We start from the raw sequence: 21020 nt of genomic DNA, 5'->3' as shown, positions 1-21020 counted from the left end.
GGTTTCACTGAAGCATATGTCATTGTTTCTTACTTTTTCTAGTTTTACTTGAATGGAAGTGAGACTTAGGATATAGAGCTGTAAGCTCTATATTTAATGACACAATGAGATTAAACCTGGGCTATTTTATCATTGTTGGGGGAATTGTGACCAAAAATTTACATTAAAAATACATATTTTAATTTAAATTAAGAGATTGAGTTCAGAAAAATATTGTACTGTTTACTTTTTTTTTTTTTTTTTTTTTTTTTTTTTTTTATTGTTCCTTACACTGTATTATGTAGTACAGTTTTATAGGCGCTGGGGATCCCCCCCACTCCTCCCATACCCCTCCCCCCATGGTGGATTCCTCCACCTTGTTGCATAACCATAGTTCAAGTTCAGTTGAGATTCATTACTTGCAAACACATGCCTAGCATAAAGTTCAGCGTCTTATTGTCCAGATAAGTTCAGTGGCCTCTTGGGGAGACCTTCTATGGTCTGAAGATAGGTCTAACAGAGTAAAGATCCGGTCAGTTAAAAGCCCCAACAAGGCCTCAGTATCAATATACAACATTATGGAATTAATTGACATAGTAATGGGTAGACAATATGTTAAAAATAATGCAAGTTCCATTCTTCGAAACATCTGGGTTGAGACAGTATCAATGACAGGTTCAAAAAATAATGGAATACTACTCAGCTATTAAAAAAAACAAAATGCAGTTCTTTGTGGCTAAATGGGCACAACTGGAAACTATAATGCTAAGGGAAATGAGTGAATCCCAAAAGATTAGATACCACATGTTTGCCTTGATTTAACCTGTAATTTTTTGTTTGATTGTTGGTTATTTTTTGTACTGTTTACTTTTATCAATAAACTATTACTTTCCTTATTTTCACTTAGAGAAATGTGAAGGTTTTGTCACATCCTTATTACACAAATCATGGGTGACAGTGGTTCAAGTACTTCAGCAAAACCAAATGCTGATGTTTTGGCATTAAATACAGTACCAATGTAGAAAAACCGCTAAACTGAACAGTTATTTTGCACTATTTAGTATAATCTGTCTAGATCATCAGGTATTAGCAAAATTTAAATGACATTGAATGGTCCTGACACATTTCTCTCTGAATTTTATTTGAATTCTTCAGAATACATTTCCTAAATATTCAGCTGAAATAAAAAAAAAATTCTTAATTTCTTCATTGTGATTTGAATTTTACAAAAAAGTTTTCAAAAGTTTATTTTTAGCTATTCATAGTGAAAAACTTAGTGGTGCTTTTTGGTGCATTAAAGTGAGAGCCAAAAGGAGTTAAAGCAGAAATCTTGATGATTCACTGATTGGCAGAGTGAATGTTGAATCTTGGTACTCTTATCTTTTAAAAAATGCTTATCTTGAGGAATGAGTATGAAACATAAATGAAATTGATCATCTACTTTACTCCTGAAAGTAATGAAAGTCATCTACTTTATTCCTGTAACGTGTTTAATGTATAATGAAGTTGGGAAATCAAGTAACCCTAAGATTTTCCAATTCCCGTGAAAAGCTGGTATCAGAATACACATTGCGAGCTGGTTTGGTTATGCTCTAGCATTTTATTCATGTATAATTTCAAATATTTGTATTTTTTGGTGAAAAGGATACATTTAAATAATGGAAACAGGCAAAAGACATTGTGAGGCTGAATTTCATCTCTCTTTTCTGGAGCCTATATTTTGTTTCAGACTTAAAAGCACTTGTTTTCTACCTCCAATCTTTCTCCCTCAGCCTGACAGAAAGGTGATCAGCCTAGAATCGAGGTAATATCCCTCATTTTTATTGCAACGAACTCCTCAGGTTATTTAAACAAGACCAATATTAAAAACTCATTTTCATTCAGTATGCATCCCTCAACCAGCTTAACTTGAGAGCTGAAATTACTTTCCAATATGCTCCTCTTTGTTCAGTTTAAATTCGAAAATGGATTTGGAGTATTTGTTCATAGATAGTCTCACAAACCAATAATAATAATAATAATAATAATAATAATAATAATAATAATAATGAAACCACATGGGGGAGAATTTACTTCTGGATTTTGCTCCAGTGAGTTTCATTTTACATATTTTTTTTAATTTATTTGCAAATGAAAATAACAGGGAGAGAAGGAGAAAGAGAGATCGAGATAGAGAGACACACTCAGACCTTCCATCTATTGGTTCATGTCTTGCAGGGCCCAACTGCAGAGATAGGTCCTGTTAAAACCAGGAGGGAACCAGGAACTCTGTATGTGTTTCCAACATAGATGACAGAGGTAAAAGTACTTCAGCCGTCTTTAGCTGTTTTCTCAGGCACAAGAGCAAGCAAAGCAACCAAAACTGAAACTGATGCTCACATGAGCTGCTAGTGTCATAGATGGTATTTAAACTCACAGATACAATGCCAACCTTTGAATCCAGTGCATTTTTAAAATTCAGTGCTTCTAGAATAGGTGTTCTTGATATTGGTTAAGAAGCAGTGTTCCACTTTGGAAGACCTTAACTTTGTTCTGGCTCCAAATCCTGATCCCAACTGCCTAGAGCAGCAGTGATGGCTGAAGCTAATCCAGTGCTGGTCTTGCACATGGGAAACCTGCACTGTATTCCTGGATCCCAGCTTTTGCATTGACTCATCAAGCGATTAAGGATATGTGGGGAGTGAGCAAGTGAGTGGAAGCTCTGTTCATCCCCTTCTATGACTCTTAAATTGATGGATGGATAGATAGATAGATAGATAGATAGATAGATAGATAGATAGACAGATTATAAGCACTTAAGAAAGAAAATCAGTGGTATTGCAAATTACTTCATAGAATATTCACTTCAGGTACATACCTACAAGGCAGATACTTGTCCAGACAATGATATGCTTGCATAAAGGAGCCATGGATGGAATTACACGTGCCTTTTTTAACTTCCTCATATGTCCTGTCAGACCGAGTCTGATGATACAACTTTTTGTTTAGCAACTAAGGCTTATTTTTGAAATCCAAACTTTTGCTTTTATGGGTTATTTCACTACTGCTCCATTATAAAAATATCATCCAATCATTCTTAAAAGGGGGAGGAATCCTGTATTTCTCAACACAATGAGTACAATCGAAAGCCATTATGCCTTGTGAAATAAGATAATTTAAAAATATATATACATAGTATGTTTTCCCTAAGTATAAAATGGTAGTATATATATGAGGAAAATTGATATTCTGGAGGTTTGATGTTGGTTATAGCTCTTGTTTGTTCTTCTAAGAAACAGTGGTTTTCCTGCAAAGTACTTGATGGATTCTTTATTTAGTGGAGAATTCAACTTGTGATTATAAACTAAACTGAAAGTCTGACATTCCAAATATTAAAAGAAAACTAAGAAAGGAAGAAGGAGGGAGAATGGGGATGAATGAGAGAGGCAAGGTAAAATGGCAAGTGTCACTATACATGTAAATGTGAGTACACAAAAGACATGACATTTCCCCCTTTTTAAATAAAAATATTGAAAAATCTCACTCTTAATCCAATTGTAAAAGATTTATTTTATTTTTATTGGAAAGGCAGATATACAGAGAGAGACAGAGAGGAAGATCTTCCGTCCATTGATTCACTCCCCAAGTGAGCGCAATGGCCGATGCTATGCTTATCTGGAGCCAGGAGCCTCTTCCAGGTCTCCCACTCGGGTGCAGGGTCCCAAAGCTTTGGGCTGTCCTTGACTGCTTTCCCGGGCCACAGGCAGGGAGCTGGAAGGGAAGCGGGGCCACTAGGATAGAACCGGTGCCCATATGGGATCCCGGGCGTGCAAGGCGAGGACCTTAACCACTGCGCCACTGCGCCGGGCCCCTTCTTACTACCTTTTAAATAAAGCAAAATCAAAACAATTTTTATAAAAATTCCTGCAGAGTATGAAACAGGCGTTTGTTTTAATTATTCAGTAATGGGTCTTCTTCAGCACAGTAGAGCCTACCCCATCATATTTATATCCAAGAAATGTAAAAATATAAATAGCAATATTACACCCAAGCAAATCAACTGAATTTTTATACTATTTTGTGAAATCCAAATTCCTAAGAAAATGTTTAGGAGAAGGAGCTGAGCTTTATTTTTGTTCATGTTGCTTGCATTAATAAACATACACGGTGCCTTACTAATAAAGTATTGGATTGATGTATGTACTCCATTAACTTACACTAAGCACTCAGAAAAACGTAATTGAATACGAAAGAGTGACCTAAGTGATGTTCTTTTCTCCCACTTCAATTATAAAAATCTTCATTTACTAGAATTAATGAAATAACTAAGCTTGTATCTTTTTAAAGAGGATTGAACGATTTGTCGGACATGACACACTACATTAGAAATCATATGATGCTATGGCGAACAGTGTGTTGTGATAGCCATCTCCAATTTCCTTCCACTGATGATAATTTACGTAGTGTGACTTATCGAATCTCTTGCTTTTGGATTGAATTCCTACCTGTAGAGAACCCAAGAATTAGTCATCTCTATCAGTGACTCTAAATTTATTAAAAAAAGTTTACTGACATACATGAAAACCAGAGTTACAGAGACAGAGAGGTCTTCCATCTGCCATTTCTTATCCTAAGTGGCTGCAATCGTCCAGACATAGGTAGAATGAAGTCAGGAGCGGGGAGTTTTATCTATGTCACCCAGATGGCCGGCAGGTGTCCAATCACTTAGGTCATTTGCTGCTGCTTTCTAAGGACATCAGATGGAAGCTGGATCGATTGGAAGCTGAGCAGGTAGGACTCGGACTCGTGCCCATATGAGACATGGGTGTTGCAGGCAGTAGCTTTACCTGTTACATCACCACGATTGCACCTAACTCTTGCAATTCTTGTCACTGAGCATCACAAATCATTGTCTGTTTTGCTAAATTAATACCTCAACTTTCTTTCTATCCCTCAAACTAGAATCCATCCAATGTCTACAGTATTTTCTGGAGATCAACACTTTTTTTTTTCTCATGCTGTGGGTATGATATAGGCATTTTAAATACCTGTGTTAATGGACAGAATCACTTCCAGCCTAGAATTCAACCTGAAAATGGATTCTCCAAAGCGCAGACATGGCTCACACTATGAAACAGTATTAACTATACCCTAGCTAGCAGACACTCTAGAGTAGCACATATTTTATTTCTTTATGAAAGAAGACCTTAGAGAAAACAGCATTTCAAAACAAAAACATACAACAACAAAATGTAGGCCCTGGACAGGAATTACAGGCAATCTCCTAAGTGCTGAAGTTCAGCCTTTTCAGTTTCATTCTTCTCAGATACATCATCAATTGCAATGCTAAAAGAAAAAAATATTTTCTGACTTTGTTTCTGTATTCAGAGATCTTTATTTTTATCTTGCTCCCAATGTTCCCAAACTTCATCAACAAAGTATTTTGTAGCTTTGATTCCCTCTGTTTAATCAAAGAACTGCCTCAAGGTACACCATGTGTTTTTTCTTTGGTTGCTGGTCTTGTAGAAAATGAAATCTCTTTTAGAAGCCTTGGGTTTAAATTTCCACTAACCTTTCTCGGAGGAGGTAGCTCCTATACCTACTCCTAACAAGGCACAATTTGGGATCCCCTCCACCATGCAGACTGCATATTGGGTCAAGTTGAGAATATATCTTATTTATCTCATTTTGTAATCACAAAACACTTAGAAAATAAACTTCATGAAGACAAGGTTAATGTAGCTTTTAATGATTCCTCTGTCAACATTCATGAAACTAATTTCTAGTTTTGTTTAATGATTTAATGTGTATTCAAAAGGATTGGGGAAGCAATGCACCTAACTGAATTTATGTGTTTCATCAACATGTTTAGCCATGTGTCTTTTTGTATTTGTGCAAGTATATGTATAAGTAATATATTCATTTATTGTCTAATGTTTCAGTTACTGACAAACAAAATAAGAAGTTTTAAATAAGTCAATGAAAATGGCATTACAATGAGAATTATTTTGGTACAAATTTAAATCTCATGCGATTTGCAAAATGTACATTTTCCACAAACTTCCAAAAATAAATTTTCTTGTATTTATTATTTGAGAGGTAGAGATCAAAAGAGAGAGAAACCCCAGCTGTTGATTCATCTTCTGAATGTCCAGAATGACCCAGCCCAGCCTGGGTTGAAGCAAGCAGCCGGGAATATAATCTGATTCCTTCATATGACTGTCAGGAATCCAAGTACTTGAGTCAACGACTTTCGTTAGCAGGAAGCTGAAGTTAGGAGTATAGGCAGGTATTGAACTCATTAATTCAATATGGGAAATTAGTGTCTTAAACACTAGGCCAAACGTCAACTTTCTCCATGAAATTTCTGAAGATTTCTCATGAATGACTAGATTTGCCAAATTCTTGTTGCCTAGTCAGAACCATCATAACATTGTAACACAATACATTATTCATATTTGTGTGATGTTGTCAGTGTAAGCAAACCTATTGACTATCAGTTGTATAAAAATATAACACATAAGCCATATATGAGAAGTAATTCTTAATGATAACAGATGACTAAGTTACTGATTTGTGTCTTTGCCATTGTTATTTTAGAGTCTTGCATTTGTAACTTTTTAATGTTATTGGTAGACATGTTACACAGGCAGCAGTTTCATGCACTTATTTTGATTGTATCAGTATTATAATCTAACAAATTATAAAAGTAATAAAATTATGCATGTTCAATGTTAATTTATATTTTTTACTTTTATTTATTTGAAGGGCAGAGTGATACATACACACATTCATGCACACACATGACATACAGATCTTCCACCCACTGGTTCACTCTTCAAATGTCTACTACATCCAAAGATAGACCAGGAAGGAAAGAAGATCCAGGAACTCCATCCAGCTATCTCTCACAGGTTGCAGGAATGCAGAGATTTCAGTCATCATCTGCTACCTCCCCAGGAGAACATTAACAGGAAGCTGGACAGGAAGTAAAGGTAAAAGTCCACTCCAAGAAGCCTAGTATGGGATTGGGGATAGCCCATGGAGCGGTATAACCCAACACAGCACAGTGGCCACTCCAGTAACTGTTTAAAAGCTGTATTTAAGCAGTGTGCTCTGCTTATAAAGTATCATTAACTCTACACCACCTTACATGAAGAAGAAATGATCATTTATCCCATTTAGAAATAAGGGTAAAGCTAATTGGCATAAATATAAAAAATATGAAATAAGCAAATGTTTTTATTAGTTGTATTTTACAATAATTCACAGCAATTTAATTTTCACTCTCCCTATATATTGCCTCATAGGACAACTAATGTTTCCAAATCATGAAACTACAAAGGATCCATAAATCTTTGCCTATTTTATATGCATGCAATGAGTTGTATTTTAATATATTACCTTATGGATTACCAGAGCTTTTAAAATGGAATTAAATAAAAGAAGTTCAAAGCATTAATAATATAATCTTAAGCAGTTGTAGCCTAAAGTCTTTGGGATGACAATAACATTTATATGAGCTTACTTTGTCATTATGTACATTTTCTACACTCAACTCTTTAACTTTTATGTGTGTTTCAAACTTGACATATTTAGTGAAACTTTCATTGATATCCTCAATTTATAATCCTTGTTTCTCTTAATTCACTTGGGCATCTATAAAAATACTATGAACAGAGGAGCTTATGAATAACCAATATTGGTGAATTATGATATTGGGTACTGGAGGATCAGAAATTCAAGAATAGGCAAAGGCAGATTTGGCATCCAACAATTGCCTTATTTTTGGTTCAGTGTGGAATATTCTTATGTTTATTCACTTACTTGAGAAACAGAGACTTCCTGTTACTTCCTTGCCCTGAATGCCCACAGTGGCCAGGGTTTCAGGCTTGATCAAAATCAGGAGCGAAGGCCTCAGTGAAGATAAGATCTCTTTGTGGTAATATGTACCCAGGAAGGGTAGCCATCACCTATTGTTTCAGATTTGCTATATAGCTACTCAAGTCTTAAATTTGCTATCTCCTTGGGTGCACATCAGTAAGAAGCTTGGTTTGAAAGTGAATAGGGCTTGAACTCAGAGACATTGTTGTGGAATGTAAACATCCCAATGAGTGAGTTGGCCATTCTATCAAATACCTACTTCCAAAAATGATTTATTTTTCCGTGCTCCCACTTTGTAGAGAGGAAGGACAAACTCCCAAAAGCCTCAGCTGTAAAAGTGTTTGCCCCGTTAATGAGCACTCAGTGCTCACAACCTAAGTATTTCCTCCGAAGAATCCACATCCTAACATTATCACCTTGAGGACTCAGTATTCAAATGAGAATCTTTGGAGAATACAGACATAGCATTGATTTTCACTTTTAAATGCTCACTGTTATTTTTCCTGCTAATCACCATTTCCTTGTGTGTTGATAAGCTACCTTGATTTTTCTGCACTGTGCAAGTATTGCTGGGACTCTGGAGTTCTACCCTGCCTTGTTCAAAAGGTGTGTATGCCTTCAATCTAGAATGGCCAAGACTACCTTCCAAGATTTTACTGATGCAATGGATCTAAGATAGAATGCTTAAAGGTGATCCACTCAATGAAGTTAAGTGGTAAGAAGCATGGTCCTTTAATTTTCCTGCCTACACTATCAGAGCTGGCACAGCTCCCTGCTCTTTACTCCTGTTCTTTGAATACAAATATGTGATCTTAATACATATGTATTAGTTCAGTAAGTTATACAAGAAATGTGTGATGTCTTGTAAGTACTTAACATTTCATTCTTTCAGAGTTGATTAGATTATTCCTAAAATGGCAATGGTTAGGAAAGTATAAAATGATTTCAGCTATTTCATAGAATAATTGAAATTATTCCAGATTAATTTTGACATAATTATGTTGAAATTTGATTGGATTCATAAGACTATTCTTCAAACTTATGAGGGAAAAATATTTCCTCTAATTTTAACATATGATTGATTTTTTTTAGTTCTAAATTATTAGATTTAATTGATAAAAGTGAAATTTTTTTTATTACGTTGCATTATGTGACACAGTTTCATAGGTTCTGGGATTCCCTCAAGCCCTCCCCTCATGGTGGATTCTTCCACCTTGTTGTAGTATTAAAGAGCAAATTAAGTCCAGATTATTTCTTTGCAAACATATACCAAGCATAGAGTCCAGCATCTTATTGTCCAGATAAATTCAATGGTTTCTTGGGGAGACCATCTCTGGTCTAAAGGTAGAGCTGGCAGAATATCATACCGATCAATTGAAAGCCCCAGCACAACATCAACAGCAATTTACAACATTATGGAATTAATTGACATGGTATTGAATAATCAATATGTTAAAACCATGTAACTTCTTAACCACCTCCAGTGACTACTTCATTCACATTTCATTTTTTGTTTATACATAGAACCAGCTGCTATACACCTTAAAGTGGCTATAGGGTACTATTCAGATGTCTCGTGTCTATTTTCATTTTAGTATTTAGCAGTTTATAGTGTTGAAGCATAATTTTTGCTGAACTTGGCAGATTTTAGGATAGTCTAAACTGGCTTATAAAAAATATGAAACACTTCACGAATTTGCTTGTCATCCTTGCACAGGGGCCATGCTAATCTTCTGTGTATCATTCCAATTTTAGTATATGTGCTCTCAAATCAAGCACAATAAAAGTGAATTTTTAAAAATGATTTATTTTTATTGGAAAGGCGGATATACAGAGAGGAGAGACAGAGAGGAAGATCTTCCATCCGATGATTCACTCCCCAAGTGAGCACAACAGCCGTGCAGGGTCCCAAAGCTTTAGGCCGTCCTTGACTGCTTTCCCAGGCCACAGGCAGGGAGCTGGAAGCAGGCTGCCGGGAATAGAACCGGCACCCATATGGGATCCCAGGCGTGCAAGGCGAGGACCTTAGCCACTTGCGCCACCGCGCCGGGCCGGGCCCAATAAAAGTGATTTTTTTGAAGGGTTTAAAATGAGTGGCAACTAATACACTGAGTAAAAAATGTAATGTGAAATGGATGTTTTGAGATTTGATTATTGTTTATGGTCCTTGTCTATATTCTTGAGGATCACTTTTTGTCCAACTCTTTATCTGATGGAGAGTTAAGTCTGTGATTATAAAATAAACTGACAGTATGTCATTGTAAAACATAAATAAGAGAAATAAAAGAGGATGTATGCTGGGAATGGCGATGGGAAGGAAGGGAAGGTGAGAAGTATCACTATGCTCCTAAATCTGTACACATGAAACACATGGACTTTTGTCATCTTATGCAAATAAAAAAATTAATAAAAATATTTTAATTTATTATTAATTTTATAAACATGATTAAATATGTATTATGTGTTTGGCACAATAAGACCTAACAATAAAAATAATTGAGTTACTTTTTTTGGATTCGCTCTTCACTATTTTTTGAAGGTGTACTTTGAGACACTGGAACTACAGTAGATAAAAATGAAAACAAATGGCTCTTATTGCATGCTTGTATTCTTATTAAGAGACAATATATACTTAGTAAAGGAATTGCATAATATCACAGAGCTTGATCAAATAAGATATGCTTGGATATTCTGGGAGGTCTTCCACTTGGAACAGTGCAGCTAGTTGTAGCAGAACATGTTAAGTGAAAATAGAGCACAGTTTTTGAGTGGATGAGATGATGAGTTAGGGGTTTGCTGGTAGAAGCAGCAAACATTGCCAATAGCCTAATGCAAGAGCAGGTCTGAGATGGCTAAGGAAGAGTTAGAAGGTCAGTATGATTCTGCTAGAGTCAGTAAAAACAATGGCCTGCAATCTGTGTGCCTATTGAGTTCACAGTCCTAGGGTGGGGATGAGTCCTGAAGCATTGTAAAGGGTATTCTGTTCTCAAAGTAATACTAGGTATGACTAGAGTTTCTGTAAAACTCTGAAGGTTTCCCAAGAGTATTGGCAATGAGATCAAGGAGATCTGATGAAGTGGAGGAGGTAAATAAGAGATGGAGAGACCGAAATGAATGCTGTGTGTGGAAGACCCGGAGAGATGGCACAGTAGCACGGAATCAGGAAATCCACGTGGATGAGGAAACACTGAATAGAATAGGAGGCAAAATTATGATAGATTTTGTGTCCAAAATAAACAGTTTTGATTTCAACCTCAGAGCAGCAAGTTAACATTGGACATCTTTGATGAAGAAAATGATGAAGATCATTCAGATAGTATTGATTGTAGATGGACCAAAAATTAAACCACCAGCTGCAATCCTACAGGGAGACATGAACTGGGAAAAAAGGAGTGGGGATCAGCACAGCAGCTATCAAAGTACAATATGGACTCACTCAAAGGTGTTGCATAGACTATGTGGGGAATCAAAAATAGGTTTGCTGCCCATTTTATCAGCAAGATTTTCTAATCAACATTTTGAGGAGTAGGAAGAACATTCACAGGCAATAGAAGAACATGTTTGCAAAAAGGATAATAATGTCATGTTGAGGCAGGTAGAAGTTGAAGTTCTTAAAGGGAATTCAAACTGGAATCCTCTATTGTGGTCAATAGCCACAAGGATCAATTATTTTTAAATGCTAATTTATCCTCATTTATTTGGCTTAATATATTCTTGTCACATTGAAATCAAAATCCTCCTGTGTCTCAACCTGTTCTCACCATTACACACTCAGTTTTAGGCCTACCAGCTATCAAGTTCCCAACTAAATGAGAAATGAACTGACAGAGTTGATGTCCATTGAGTGTTATTATAGCAATCACTCACAAGAAGCAGAACTCTCACTTGACATAGTGAGACTGCATTATTTCATGAACAATACATGAATCTTCCATTACAGTATGCATATAATTTGCATACACAGACTGCAATATATACATGAGAAATGTTTTAATCATTGAGAGAAAATGAAGAAAATTGAAAATATATATATTAATTCGAAAAAATCTCAGGAAAATTAAGTACCAACAGTTAAGTCACATTTGTTGAATCCTATATTGATTAGCCTTTTATGCGAATTAAATCATTTAGATCATTTAGCTTACACTATTTCACTGTAGGAACCAATTATTATCACTTCATTTCACTGGCACTGCAATTGAGGTGCAATATGTAACACACAATCCAGCATCACATCCAATGATTGTCTCCCATACTGTTTGTGTGGTGTATGTGTGTCTTAAACAGTGGTAGAAAGCCATGCTTTTACTTTCATATGATGAATGTTACAAGGGAACATAAGAATAATTTCACAGAAGCGGTGATGGTAATATTGACTATAACATAGTGAAAAGTTAAGGAGAGGTGTATAGTGAAAGAAGCCACTGCCTGCAGTGTCAGCATCCCCTATGGGTGTCAGAATACTGGCCACTCTACTTCAGATCACCTGCCACCCAAGTGAGAGCCCAGACAGAAGTTCCTGGCTTCGGTCTGACCCAGTTCTGGCTGTTTTGGCTATTTGGGGAGTGAACCAGCTAATGAAAGATCTATTTGTCTCTCCATCTCTCTCTCTAACTTGGCGATTCAAACCAGTAAACAAATTTTTAAAACATGACAGAAGCAAATAGCATGTTGGAGCAGCAAAATCTGGTCAATCAAGCTTTAAAGACATATACTTTAACAAAGAAAGATTTTTGGATTTTGGCTAGTGTTTGATAGGTTGTCTTTCCTCTGGGTATTTAAAAGGGAAACATGGTTAGCTAAAATCCCATCACCCTGAAAAAATTATGATGCCAGGAAAAAACGGGTAAGATCATGGGGCAAGTTGCAAAATAAGTGATGGGAAAAATGTATATAAAGCACAGGTAATACTTTGCCATGTAAAAACAAACAACTCAGGGAATAGATAAATATCTCAATTTGCTGAGATGCTCACAAAACGCCAAAGTTCGTACTTGTGCTCTGTTTCCCATTTCTTATCAAGAAATCTAGAGCCTAAGGAAAAGCTGGCTCAACTCCTGAGCTGACCCTGGAATCCAGGTGGTTCAGGGGACACTGAACTGACTTTCAATTCGACCACAGAACGGGTATAACAACTGGTTATTTGCTTTTCAGTTTTAAAAGGGAAATTAAAACATAAGGAATGATTCAGAACTCAGTGGAGTTTCTTTGAGTTTTTCAGCAAGGTAGAGAATTTCTAAATTCACACACACACATGCTCGCATAGATATTATGAGCTCTAACAGTTTGGCAAAATGAGAGAACTTACAATTCCACTGATTTAAATAATTTGAACTTACAAGATGTACCTTAAATACATTATATTAAAAGACAAATAACACATTTAGTATAACATAAATATATCATTATTTTCCCTCAGTGACATAGTTACCAGTGGTTATCTTCACGGCCTTTTATCATGAATGTTTTGCTTCATGAAGGAATAAAATTATCAGCTATGTGTAAGTGCATATCCACATTTTGGAAGACCAGCCTTTTATCTAGATTATTCAAAAATTTTGAGAATTTTAATCAAACTTTTAAGTGGATATCTTGACTACAGATTATGTATTTGCTTTTATTGAATTTACCTTCCATATTTATCCATCAATGGCTAGTGACACAGTGTGATGATCTTTTAGACACAGCCATGGCTTTCTAGAGATTCCAGGAAGAACATTTTTCATTGGAGCAGAAAGAATAGTTGATACAGAAAATTCCGTGTTACTAGGCTAACAGCAATCCCAATTCACCTGTGTGTTACATTTGGGTGTCAGATGGTGCACCACGATGTCTGAGGTCATGGGAATTTGCTTGTTAGTCTGCTCATAAATTTCAGAGCTTCAGATGTTTTGAGATGAGGTCATAGCCATTTCCTTGATCTCTCAGTGCTTTATTAAATAATTTACTAGAGTAACCTTGCAGTAAGAATTCCCAGGAGGAAAACTCCTCATAAAACTCCCTGTATTAAGCACTCACTTGCTACTAAAATATCTTATCCGGAAAAAAATGAATCATCGATGTATAGGACAGTATTGTTGATATGTTGTACTCTACCTACATTTTTGATAATCATTTCACTAATAATAGACAGCTCAAAAGAGAGATACCTGAAGTAGGGAATGACTTGTGATTGCACTCTCATCTTTGAAATAATTCACCAAAATATTATTTTAATTAACTCTTTGAGATAAAGTTCTAGTGTAACCTTCTCACATGTTATGAATTTCACCTTGCAAGTTAGCTATAAAACTAATAAAACTTTTTTCACCTGCAATAAAATAGATAGAATTAGAAATATAATGGTGAGTAAAATAAGCCAATAGTGAAAGACAAATACGACACTTCATATATAGGAGCTAATATGAAGACAAAATCAGAAATGCAGCAAAACAGAAAAAAAAAAGCTTAACCTGAAATTAGAATATTGAGACAAAAGAGGAGTTTAGAATTTTTAAATTTAACTAGCTTGTTAATGATGTGTTTTGAACTTTTCATATAAATAGCATATGCTATTTGTATATGAGACTTCAGTTAATATAATCAATGCTCATCATGTGTCTCTGTAAACAACAAATATATTTAAAATATATGCATATGGAAACATATGCATATCTTATGATTTTGATATTTTAAATGTTTGAGTGAATATAGACTGTATGAAAGTAGATAGGCATATTGACTTTTCATTATTTCAATCAGAATTCATTTTCTTTTATATTACTCCAAAGTAAAGCTCCAAGGTATTTTATTCACTAATCAGAAACCCCCCCAAAATATCATTGCTTCTGAAATTTTTTAGTTGTTCTGTCACCACTTACAAACTACAGCGGTGAAGTTTAACAGTAATACAGCACCAAACACCACACTGAATGATAGTCAATAATGGTTATGAGATATGGGCTTTTTACAGTAACAGTAATTTAATTTTCTTATGTGATACATTTTATTGTGTTTGTTTCCCTGAAATCATAATACCGAACAACTAAAAATGAAAAAACAAAAATGAAACACATACTGTTTACAATCAACTCCTCTTGTCAATTTGTTCATCAGGTATAATGCTCTTACCTTATCCTATGACTTTGTCATATCTGGGCTGGCCTGGATTCAGTACCATGCTACATGGTTACCGAAACACCAGTCATTGTTCATTGCACCTGAGAGCTATTCTGCTACTCTGTGTTTCTGTAGTCTGAGAAAAGTACCATCACTTATCTCTTCATATACATATATTCTATTCAACTATGCTTCCTTACTTCCTTTTGTAATTCATGCATTAATTTATTATAATTAATAAATTATTAGACCAAATTTTATGTTATTTCAGATTAACATTAAGGATTTTTTTTGGTCAAAAACTTCAGTGCTTACTTCCAAAATGATTGGTAGCTTAATGAAATGACTATATATATATATATATTTAAGTTAATTACGGTGAAGTAGATTTTTAAAAAAATTTTTAGTATTTTTATTGGAAAGGCGGATATACAGAGAGGAGGAGAGACAGAGAGGAAGATCTTCCATCCGATGGTTCACTCCCCAAGTGATGGCAATGATGAGCTAAACCAATCCGAATCCAGGAGCCAGGAGCTCTTCAGGGTCTCCTATGCAGTACAGGGTCCCAAGGCTTTGGACCATCCTCAACTGCTTTTCCAGGCCACAAGCAGGGAGCTGGATGGAAAGCAGGGCCTCCAGGATAGAACCAGAGACCATATGGGATCTGGGCACATACAAGGTAAGGAGTTTAACCACTATGTTACCGCACTGGGCCCTAAGTGACTATATTTTTAAATGCCACTTTGGCAAAATTAGAGACCTTCCCCCCACTTTTTTAAAAAAAATATTTATTTGTATTTATTGGAAAGTCAGATATACAGAGAGGAGGAAAGACAGAGAGGAAGATCTTCGTCCCATGGTTTGCTCCCCAAGTGAGCCGCAATGGCTGGAGCAGAACCAATCTGAAGCCAGGAGCCAGGCTTCTGAGTCCCCCACACGGGCACAGGGTCCCAAAATTTTGGACCATCCTCAACTGCTTTTCCAGGCCACAAGCAGGGAGCTGGATGGAAAGCAGAGCTGCTGGAATTAGAACTAGCTGCCATTTGGGATTCAGGTGCATTCAAGGTGAGGACTTTAACTGCTATGCTATTGCGCTGGGCACGAGACCTTTGCTTTTAAGTGAATACTTCAACATTAGAGAAATCACAGAGCCAGATAATAAAAAATCACAAAGCTAGATAACAATAGATTAAAAATATATTTAAAGCCTCATTTCAAAATAAAAACTAATGAATGTCTGATTTTTGAAAAAACATGCCCATTATTGTTATCTCAGAGGACTATTCAGTTTTTTAAAATTTTATCCAGACTTATTTCTTTTTAAAAATTTACTTTTTTGTTTATTTTTAAAGAATAGTGGACAGAAACACTTTGAGAGAGAAGAGGAAAAATGATTGCGTGATAGCTAGAGTGATGGGTCCCGACTCTTTGAAGTAACTGGAGTACTACTTTAAAATGCAAGTGAGGAAGTGTATGTTTGAAAAGCTAGTGATTCTTTCGGCTGTCTCTATGTTACCATGAGCTGTGATAACAATTACAAACATTCAATTAAAGCAAGATTGCTAAAAAACAAGATACTCAGGAATGAAAGTTTGGATCTATCACTGGGTAAAGGTGTTACTGCAAGAGCTGCTTGTAAAAGACAAAGAAATAGCAGACTAATGTAATTAAAAATGCCAGTCATGGCCATGGATCAGTTATTGCAGTGGCTATCTCCTCCGTTTTTGTTATAAATAACTGCATGTGTACTAAACCAGAGAGGATTACTGTTTAATAGAACGTAGGAATTTACACACTGTGATCTGATTGTCCAATTAGGTAACCTGTATCAATAAAATTATTTCGATTATAATTAAGCCATTCATAATGAACATTTAGAAGTTAATAAAATCACTGATGACAAAGATTATGCCATTTAAGAAAACAAATTGCTTTTTAAAACTTCAGCTTTTCAGACCACATGATTGGCTTGCCAAATGTTTTATTTATTTCAATTTTACTTTTGAGTTCCATGGAATTCAATTAAAACTCATAGTATTTTTCATTCTCTACATTTTCTTACTTTCTGCTGCCCTTGAAAACTATCACTCAGATAAAAGCAACATTTCAGAACTTTTCTAAATGCAACATAACTACACACATTACCTTTGTCTCCAGAGCACAACTTCACGGCATTCCTTATTTCTCTACACAGTCTTAGATTCTATATATCACCTGCCACCTGGCAATAGATTTTCAGACATCTTGGAGATCACCTTGAGCAGCACTGGCTATGGATTTCCTTTTCTCTTGCCACTTTATTCATGTCATTCAAAGACATTTTTTTGTTCCCAAAGAAATATATATTGAAACTTTCAGATGACAAGAGACCAGTACAGTTTAACATTAATGCTGCCTAGATTCTGGAAATTTTTGATTACTTAGGACTTATAAATGATATTGGGTACGCATTTTAAATGGACAGTTATTCTCATTTTTGGACTAGGGTTCATCCGTGAAAGCAGAGTCAGTGTCCCTACTGCTCAAAAGTATGGACTTCATTAGTTATTTCTACAAAGCAGGGTGATAGAGATAAAAGGGATTACAGCAGTTATTTTGCTTTCCAAAACCATGAAAATCGGAAGAAGAACAAGCTAATGCATACTGTTCATGTCAACAAGCTATGGTGTTATCAGTTATGAGCATGGCATGTAGTAAGAAGAAAATATGTGATTGAATCACAACACACATTTTTTCATACTGTCTAGGTATTTCAGTAAGTCGACGTGTTACTGAAGTTCAAATGAATCATTAAAAGGTACTCTACACAAAGTTTTCAGTTCAGAATTGCAATTACGTTCTGAACGAGAGTACAAGTGTTAACTCCTCAGATGATCATTGTATCAGACAATCATTCTTTTAATCATTCCTTTTTAGCTTTTTAAAATTTTAATTCTGTCTAAACATTCATTAACACTAATTCTTGATCTGACTGATGGTTTATCCTGAAACCGTCATTACCAGCAATGTAGTTGTCTAGTATTTTGGAGCACATAGAGTTTTCTTTCCTATTTAATATCTAGCTTTTGTCTAACTAAAATCAAAAACAAGTATGAGATTTCTGATACCTGTTATGTCATTCTACGCATGTTATTAACTTGCACAAAGAGATTCTCAACTTCCTCCTGGTGAAAATATTAATGAGGGAATTGTTTTAATTTCATAAGAACATAAACTCTTACAAAAAAGAGTATTTTTTGAAAGTTAAGTAGCTGATCTATGATCAATCCTCTTTCTCTTTTGAGGTCATTCCCAGAATAAAGAATAAGCCAGGTGACTTTTTAAATTCATCATCTGGTATTTTGCATAAATAGACTTATTAGATTTATTGATCAGAAAAGAGCTGAACTCTGAAATGGTGCTTCAGAAAATGATTACTGAAAATGTAGTAATAGAATGCATGAACATAGTACATATGAAGGCCAGCCTCTACATTTATGTGTGATATATTATACATAATATATGTGTAATCTACTAAACATAAGTGATGAAATCATCAGGGCATAAACGGGTGCATTTCATATTTCCCACTGTGTTGGGGACTCAACAGAAAACCATTTGATACCTCATAATATTAAACCAGAAGCGCAAGTCCCACAGGGAGAAAAGAAGCTGGAAGTATAGTTTTATTGTAATAGAAGATTCTACAGTTCATCATAGGCTTCCATCTGCAAACACCTTTTTAAAAGATTTATTTATTTTTATGGGAAAGTCAGATTTACAGAAGGAGAGACAGAGAAAGATCTTCCACCCACTAGTTCACTCCCCAAGTGACCATAACGGCCAGCTGAGCAGGTTCAAAGCCAGGAGCCAGCAGTTTCTTTCAGGTCTCTGCACATGGGTGCAGAGTCCCAAGGCTTTGGGTCACCCTCTACTGCTTTCCCAGGCCAAGAGCAGGGAGCTGGATGGAAAGTGGAGCAGCCAGGTCATAAACTGGTGCCCACATGGTGTCCTGGCACTTGCAAGGAAAGGACTTTAGTTACTAGCCCACAGCACCAGGCCCTGTAAACACCTCTAAACTTAATTAGTGCACAGTTGATTCTGAGTAAGTTTTTTCTGAGCAAGATTCTTGTGAGTCTCACTGTCTCTTTGGATTATCTTATCCTGTTGGTTAACTCAATACTTTAACTGGTTAATGTCAACTGAATAAAGCAGGAATATATTACTTCTTGATAATACTTCCTATTTGACTAAAAGAGCACTTATAATTCTTATATTATTATATACCTTCCAATTATATATGTGTATAATTAAATATACATTTCTAATTATGCTACAAATAATTAAAATCCAGCTCTTGTGACAACCAGGGTTGGAGCAGGCTGGGCAGAGTTGTTTAGAGGAAGTCTATGGGCCAGGCTGCTGTGAACCTGACAGTGAATGTGACAGCCCAAGCAGATATACTATGGCTGCCTCGGACAGGTCACAGTACCTCCTGTGCAGGGAGGCACACAAATTGCTTTTTCATTGGCATGAAATTGCATCCCTCATCTCATGATGACTTCATATATATCTGGATCCATGTTCTTGGGGAACAACATTCATGGGTGTGTGGTGTAGCCCCAATGCACATGCTGCATGAGTAGACCGTATTCAGTGCTTATTCCTGTGTAAAGAAGCCAACAGTTTCTGAGTAATAATGAAGATTCATGTGTGTACTGTTGGCACTGGATGGAAGTTTCCACCTTGTAAGAAACATCCATTAGATGAGACAGAGTTCCAAACTTGAGATTGGCAAATAAGTAGGAAGTAACTACAAAAGACATAATGAATTTGTATCTTTCAGCAGCCCTTAGATTAAGAGTGATAAATCTCTGAGAGGGGAATGACATGGGATAGCTAGGTAGCTATTACAGGGTCATGAGCAGGAAGCCGCAGTTCTGCTCTCTGTAAATCCCACCTGAATATCTATCTATAAAATAATCCCTCTGCCCCCCTGCAAGACTTATCTTCACCAGGGAACCAAGGGGGGGTATTATGAAACCATTCCCACTCCCAAGATCATATCACCACTTGCCACACTGAGGGGCAATCTCATCCCCAGGCACAGTTTGGCAGGCAAAAACATTGCCCTCTCCCTGGTCTTTCACCTCCTCATATACTCCACCTCTGAACATGCCCCACATGTACATGGGCTCTCCTCAACTTTTAAATAAACATAAAATTTACAAAGTTAAACTTAAAAGTACATTATTGACAGTTTGTGACAGAATGTATCACTAAGAGTTAGATTAAGTCTATTAGCACATTCTCATGCCTGTCAATTGTTCTTCAAAACAGACATATTGAAAGAGAATTACTCTACAAACAGCTCATTGGTTTACTCCGAGTTGAAGAACATGCATTCATTTCCTGATTGAACACATTCTGCTGTATATACTTATACTAAAATAGAAGTCGAATTTAGTACATAGATATCTGATTTAAAGTGAAACCTGGATTAAAGTTTATTTACTTTCAAATTATGTATTTAACCAAGGCATATTTTTACACAGTATAAAACTCCATTAGTTTACCACCATGTGAAAGGTGTTTGTTACATAACCAGGGTTAACATATCCTGTGCTCTTATTTATTGCCACAGATGAAATAAAGTATAATATACAAGTATAATATAAAGTGATGCCTGAATCAAAGTTTCTTTATTTTCAAACTTAATGGTCCCATGAAGAAATGTAAATACATGTTTATCTAAGGTATTTATTTGTACAGTATGACTTTATTAATGAGAACGAGGTAAACTTCATAGAGATGTCATTAGACCAAAGCACATAGTGAAATGACACCAGTGAGCCTTGTTCATTTCCATTATGATGTCACTGAAATTGGAAAACTGATACTAATACCACCACTGAAATCGCTTTGTTGTCTCAAAGTTAACATTTACGATTTTCTATTCATGTTACTGCTTAGAAAATTATTTTTATCTGGTTTGCTAAGTTTTCCTGTGATCGCTTTGAGGTCAATCTTAGACTAATCATACATATTATAACAAGTAGACTGTATTGTTGCCTTTACTGAAAAGCATTGCTTTGTGTCAG

The 21020-nt window shown here is 35.7% G+C and overlaps 1 protein-coding gene and 1 non-coding gene across 2 annotated transcripts in view; both read right to left on the bottom strand.

Moving 5' to 3' along the window:
* NDST4 (N-deacetylase and N-sulfotransferase 4) overlaps positions 1 to 21020 on the bottom strand; it is a 244325-nt gene that overhangs the window by 137456 nt on the left and 85849 nt on the right. The gene's annotated exons all lie outside the window — the stretch shown is intronic.
* LOC121147590 lies at positions 9515 to 9621 on the bottom strand. The gene has a single exon (XR_005882409.1). It is a non-coding gene; the product is annotated as a U6 spliceosomal RNA (small nuclear RNA).

Source organism: Ochotona curzoniae, unplaced genomic scaffold (genome assembly GCF_017591425.1).
Source record: "Ochotona curzoniae isolate NIBS_2020 unplaced genomic scaffold, NIBS_Ocur_1.0 scaffold_4506, whole genome shotgun sequence".
NCBI lineage: Eukaryota > Metazoa > Chordata > Mammalia > Lagomorpha > Ochotonidae > Ochotona > Ochotona curzoniae.
This window is presented reverse-complemented; position numbering and strand designations above follow the sequence as displayed.